Genomic DNA, 5,923 nt, shown 5'->3' on the forward strand with positions numbered 1-5,923 from the left:
ACAGGAAAGCCAGGTACAGCTACTGATTCACACACAAAAACAAAAAACACTTAAGTAAAGGCGGCAGCAACATCAGGCTGCTTCCCATTTCACAGTCCAAGTATTATCAATTAGCTATTTTGACACTTCATTGCTGTATTTTGGATTACAGCTTAGGAAAAGGAGGATACATTAACAGTTGTTTATAAATGATACAGTTTCGGAGTGTTTGCTACAACAATACAACAGAAATTAGTTTACAGTAGGATATATCCTGATATATTTCATTATAGTAGGTACGATTCATTCAGAAAAAGTCAATATTTTAGAGTGATTGTTCCCAGGGAGGAGCAGGATTTTATTCCCTGCTTTTAAAACAATTAATAACTATGAGACCAAGATGAAATATTGCACAAACCACAAAGAAAAACAAAAGGTATTAAAAACCAGACATTTCAAGGAACCTTTGTCACATCCTGTCTATTAAAACAAACCTCTATCGAGCTGTTGTCAGCATGTGATGACATCTGGTGAAATAAAGTTTTATTATTATTATTATTATTATTATTATTATAAAGCTGTCAAAAAAACTGTTAAGCTGAAGAAAGAAGTTTTCAGGGTTTGGATGGTGCTGGGATTTTCCTAACAGCTGATAGGCATCAGGTGGGCAAAAGGCTTCAAAACCGAAAAAACTAAAGTTTAAACTAGGACAGGGATTTCCAAACTTTTCAATGCCATGAGCCCCTACACAGCGTTAGCTTCCAAACCCAAGAGATACAAAATATATAAAGAAATATCAACTTTTGGGATGTTTTTTCCTCTCTTTTATTCACTATACAATAATTATTACGTTCAATTAGAATAAATGTTGCCTCATATCTTCTGATTTCAGTTAGCCATGAGTTCTGTAGTGCAAAACTGCAAAAAACCTAATCTGATATTGATGTCATATTACCTGAATCCTGTCTTTTGATTACAGATTTAATCGCACATGAAATTTTATTTAATCTTCATAGTACTTAAAGCATTTCCATGCTGCGCTAGCTATGCTAGCAAAGCATAAATTTGACTGGCCGCTAATCATACAGAAGAGCATGGCTGGCTATGCTGTTTTCAATTTTCACCTGCTAAACAGGAAGATAACGACGCTCCAATAACCAAACTTACCTTTCTTTTTGCTTGTTTATTGAAGAATGGCCGTTGACCACCGTAAAACTGAAATACACAAGGAAAAGTATTAGCTAACGTTGCAAAAAGAATTCATAAATGACTTAAATGTACAATTTATCACACCACCGTTACACAAAACAAACAGACAAGTATTATTTTCATCATTAACCAATACTTACGAACAAATCTCATCCAAAACAACAAGGTATGAAGGTGATATCAGCTAAATTTAGGAACTCGCCGGGATTACGTTCCGCCATTTTGGATCTCTATTTTCTCTCTTTTTTCAGCGTTACCGAACGATGTAACAAAACATCCACCAGGGGGAGCTCCAGTGTGGTTTACAAAAACTTGATCCAGTTTAACTTACTAAAGGCATTTCAGTAAGTTAATTTATGTTTTAAAATCATGATTGAAAAACTGATTTTTTAAAATGTAAATTAAAACTTTTGATTTAAAATTTTTATTGGATTCAGTTTTTTAACTTTTTGCTTTTTTTTTTTTTTTAATCTTCCCTTCAACTTTCCACCAACCCCATTGGCTCCCCAGACGTGTTTATATAACCAAACCACAGTAAAATAAAGTACTCTAATAGATCCACTTTAATTACCTTAATTCTTTCTGTATAATTTCTTTCACATTCCTTTTTTTCTACAATGTAGAGTAGCTTAGAATCTTCTTTAGAAATTAGAAAAGCATATAACGGTTGGTTAGTTGGTTTGTGAATGCCATTTTGCTTAAAAATCCCATCCATATTACGCTGGAACAAGTTAACAGATCCATCCTTAAGTTCAGGGCGGCCATCTTTTAATTCAATCATTTCTACCCAGAATCAATCGGCTGGTAAATCTGCCTCTTAAATTCATTAGACTCTGGCTCATAAAGAGTGTAATTATTTGGAGTTCTGTGCCTCCATCCGGTTAGTGCAGGAGTCAATTAGGGTGAACAACTGAATGTTAACTGGCTCATTAGATGGTGGGAAACAAAGCAAATGCCACATTTCCATAGAAATGCTGCCACTTTTGTCTGTGAAGAGATAACGCGTCAGCGTCTAGTAGATCAAACAATCCATGCAGAGGATTTATTAGCTGAAAGTTCCTTATTTAATACAAACATCATTTGTAGGAAAGCTTTTTTTGGCTGAATAGATTGACTTTTTTATTGAAAGTTGCTTTATTTTGTTTTGATATGTTGAGTAAATAAGTAAATAAAAGAAAACACTGACAAAATCACTATTAAAAGCAATGAATAGCAAAACAAGAATGGAAAAAGTGAAATCATTTGATGATTTGTGTAAACTTAACCTCTAGCAGAAACACAAAACCAGAACAGTCCAAATGAGCATTTTCAGGGATCTTTAAGAATATTATTAAAGGAATGTAGTCATACGTTTTTGTAAAACAGCCACCTATTCTGTGTTTCGTCTATAGCAGGGCGCTCTGTGTAGGCTGAACTGGAAAAACACTGTGACTTAATGAGAATTTAAAAAGGTGGGATGGCCTCAGGGGACATATTATAGAGAAAATTGCTTTCAACAAAGACATTATTTTTATTCTTCAGAATACAAATATAGGAGAGTAGGGTTCTAAATTGAGTTCTGGCACTTTGACGGATTGGGAGTCCGATTTAGACAGACAGACAGATAATGCTTCCTGAGGATCTATCACTACTACGTATTTAGCTTTAAAATGTAAAATTGTGCATTTAATGTCAGAAAATGCTTTGCTTTCAGACTCAATTAGCCTTTGTGAGAACTTTAGCAACTTAATTTCACTGCTGTTTGAAAACATTGTATTTTTCTGTTTGAAAGAGAAATCTAAAACCAGGCAATCTTAACAAGCAATGTTAGGATTGTAATAAAGACTTATAATGAGAATTGGCTTTTTTTTGTAAATGTAATGTATTGTTATGAGTTTTAATTTTGTGGCTGAATTCACATTTAAACATAACTGTACTGCAGAACCTTTTGAAACTTGTTATAATCACTTTTTCATTTTGTTAGGTTACAGCCTCAGACTTTATTTGCTATTTTATAAATGATTAAAATGTTAATGAATATTGAAACCTATCTATTGGATGTCTATGTCGTAATTTGTGCTGTTTTGAGAATAAATGGTGCAGGTCTGTATTAATATAGTTTATAAAATGTGTGAAAAGCTTCAACAGGGTTCAGTATTTTGACAAAGATCTGTATCTTTTCTCAATTTGTCTGGAGAATGTTATGACCTTAAATATAGATCCTTTTGTTTGCAGAGTATAGATCCAGCAATCACACACACAGTTACACACACACATATATGATACCGAACCTGCCAGACCTTTGGGTTTTGCGATGAAACAGAGGAAATAAGGAGTCACTCTGGACATCAGAGGAACCACATTTCTTTGAGAGAGAAAGAGAGAGAGAGTAAGCGATGCTTTGCTCTTGCAACCACAAAGCCGGCCGGGAGAAATCGGCGCAGATATTACCTCTGCTCTAAAAGCGCAACAGCTGCAAACATACAGCGACGGAGGAATAAAGCAATTCTGAAAGGGAAGCAGACCAGAATACAACAATGAAAATAAATTATCTACAAATAAAACCCAATGCATCCAGAAGCAGTCAAACGAAACCCGTTGCTCTTTTCCCAGTCACAAATAAGAGCGGACCGGTGAGAACGGGGAGAAATGTTATTCAATTTTTCTCCTCATCCATCTCCGTATATCACCATGACGCCACTGAAACTGTTTTCCTATCGGCAAATGCAGCGACGCTTTGGTGATAAATCACAAGCACAAGCTGTGTCCTCCAGCTCAGCTGACATGATTCCAAACAATTAGATTTTTCTCTCCGTTCGCGCCGATGCCTCTTCCTGACCTCAGCACCAGGAAGTGAAGTCTGGCCACCAATGAGATCCAAACGCAATCAGACGATTGTTTTTCATTTTTATTTGATAATTACATATCCTTTTTTTTTTTTTTTTAATCACAATCAAGTTGGTGCAACACACAAATTAAACCCTGCAACCGTTGGAAGCCATGTTGGTTTGCGGCTACAATTAATACAGCTCAGAGCATAAACATTGGATGTGCAACCAAGGTTAAACATTTGCAGCTGTGGCCTCTGCTTCTCTGGTGAGAAGTGTTTAGTGAAAAGTGGCTACAAACAAAAGAGGGGGAAAAAAAAGCTAATTAGTAACTAGAAATTACATTAAAAAAAAGCTTCATGAAAACATGTGATGAGCTTCTCACAGCTGGAAACAAAGCGAGGGTGAGAGCTGGAAAGAAGGGAGTGGGAGTGGAGGTGGGTGGGAACAACAGCAACTCTGAGAGTTTTGAAGAGACGTCAAATGATCCACGGTGTGTAATGGAGAGTGACGGCCTCGTTACAGTCAGCAATTACCAAACATAATAGCCCTGGAGAGGACACACCGTCCAAAACTAGTTTTTGTTTTTTTCTGAATTTGGTTGTTTTTTTGCCTGTTTTCTTCTTCCTATAAGCCAGAAGACATGTTTCAAGATATTCACAAACATAATAAAAAAAAGGCTTTTGTGTTTGTGCAGAATTTCCTCTGATGGGAAAAACACAGACTCTCAGATGTTGTTCACTTTTGCCTTTTCGATTGTTTTTTCACGCCTAGGACACGGCGAGGAGTGCCAATAAGGCTTTTGAAGTCGCACGGCTTTGTGTGCGTGAACAGATTGGGAGCAAAGAGAGCACCAGAGCATGACAATATAATGAGTTGACTAATCATAGCTCTCAGCCAAGCAGACAACGCAGCTATTGTCAACAGTCACAATATTGGCTCCAGAAAACAGAGACAAAACTTTTGAAGTGAGCGGCTTTTAAGGAGAAATGAACAGGAAGAAACATGGCCACAGGAAATGGTGCCTGAATGGAGAAGGCTTGACATTTTAACAAGGGTGAAGTCAATGTTCACTGATTGGCTGTGGAAGAATGAAAGTGTAATAATTGGTAAAAAAAAAAATAAAAAAAAAAACGTGGGGTTGCACCTTCACACACCTTGCGGCATTACGTGTTTTCCATTTTATAGCATAATCAAGCAGCTATGTTAACTTCAGCTGTTATAAAAATGCTACGTATGACATAGAAGAGATTTAACTTTGTAATTTAGTAGGGACGCAGAGTTTAAGTTGGGCGTCTGTCTCTTTAAAAACTCCTGGTATTTCTGAGACAGGAAGTCATAACAACATGGCTCCCCTATTAACCCTTTAGCAACGTTTTTACCAGCGTTGCATTGAGAAATAGCTCACATAATGAGCTTAGACTGTTATTCCATGAGGTGTTTGCTAATTGCTGCTGGCTAGTCTGAAGGAGCTGAGTGGGGGTAAGTCGCTCTGTGAGGCTCAGAAACTTGGAAACTGCAGCCCTGAGGAGGAGCTGCGTCTGGAAGGCGGGGCTTGGTTCACCCAAGCGTTTTGCACAGCTGAACGGTTGCCATGGAGATTAAAGGATTTCTCAAACATGCATGAAAGAATGAAGGCAACAATCCAGGTCTGTTTTTGATGAGGGAACAACATTATAACCTGATGTAAAACTAAAAACAGTAGATTTTACATCTATTTACAACACAAACACAAACACAAATGTCTTTCCAGTCCTGCTCAATAAGTTATAAACAAAACATAAATAGACCTCCAGTCTAAGAACTTCACATTTTGGCTTTGCTCACCTGGAGTCACATCTGCATCCCTGCAGATGAGGACCTGCTCCATAAATCCATTTTTCACTCCATTCTCACTTTGAATGAGTGAGAAGTTAAAGATCTGTGCT

At 36.9% G+C, this 5,923-nt stretch overlaps 1 long non-coding RNA gene across 1 annotated transcript; it reads left to right on the plus strand.

Annotated features, from left to right (window-relative positions):
- Nucleotides 1-5,283: 5,283 nt before the first annotated feature.
- Nucleotides 5,284-5,623, plus strand: LOC106963229 (uncharacterized). Its single transcript, XR_001428152.1, has 2 exons — nucleotides 5,284-5,477; nucleotides 5,525-5,623. It is a non-coding gene; the product is annotated as an uncharacterized LOC106963229 (long non-coding RNA).
- The last annotated feature ends 300 nt before the right edge of the window (nucleotides 5,624-5,923 follow it).

Source organism: Poecilia latipinna, unplaced genomic scaffold (genome assembly GCF_001443285.1).
Source record: "Poecilia latipinna isolate Pla-1442-1.1 unplaced genomic scaffold, P_latipinna-1.0 Scaffold1509, whole genome shotgun sequence".
Classification (NCBI taxonomy): Eukaryota; Metazoa; Chordata; class Actinopteri; order Cyprinodontiformes; family Poeciliidae; genus Poecilia; species Poecilia latipinna.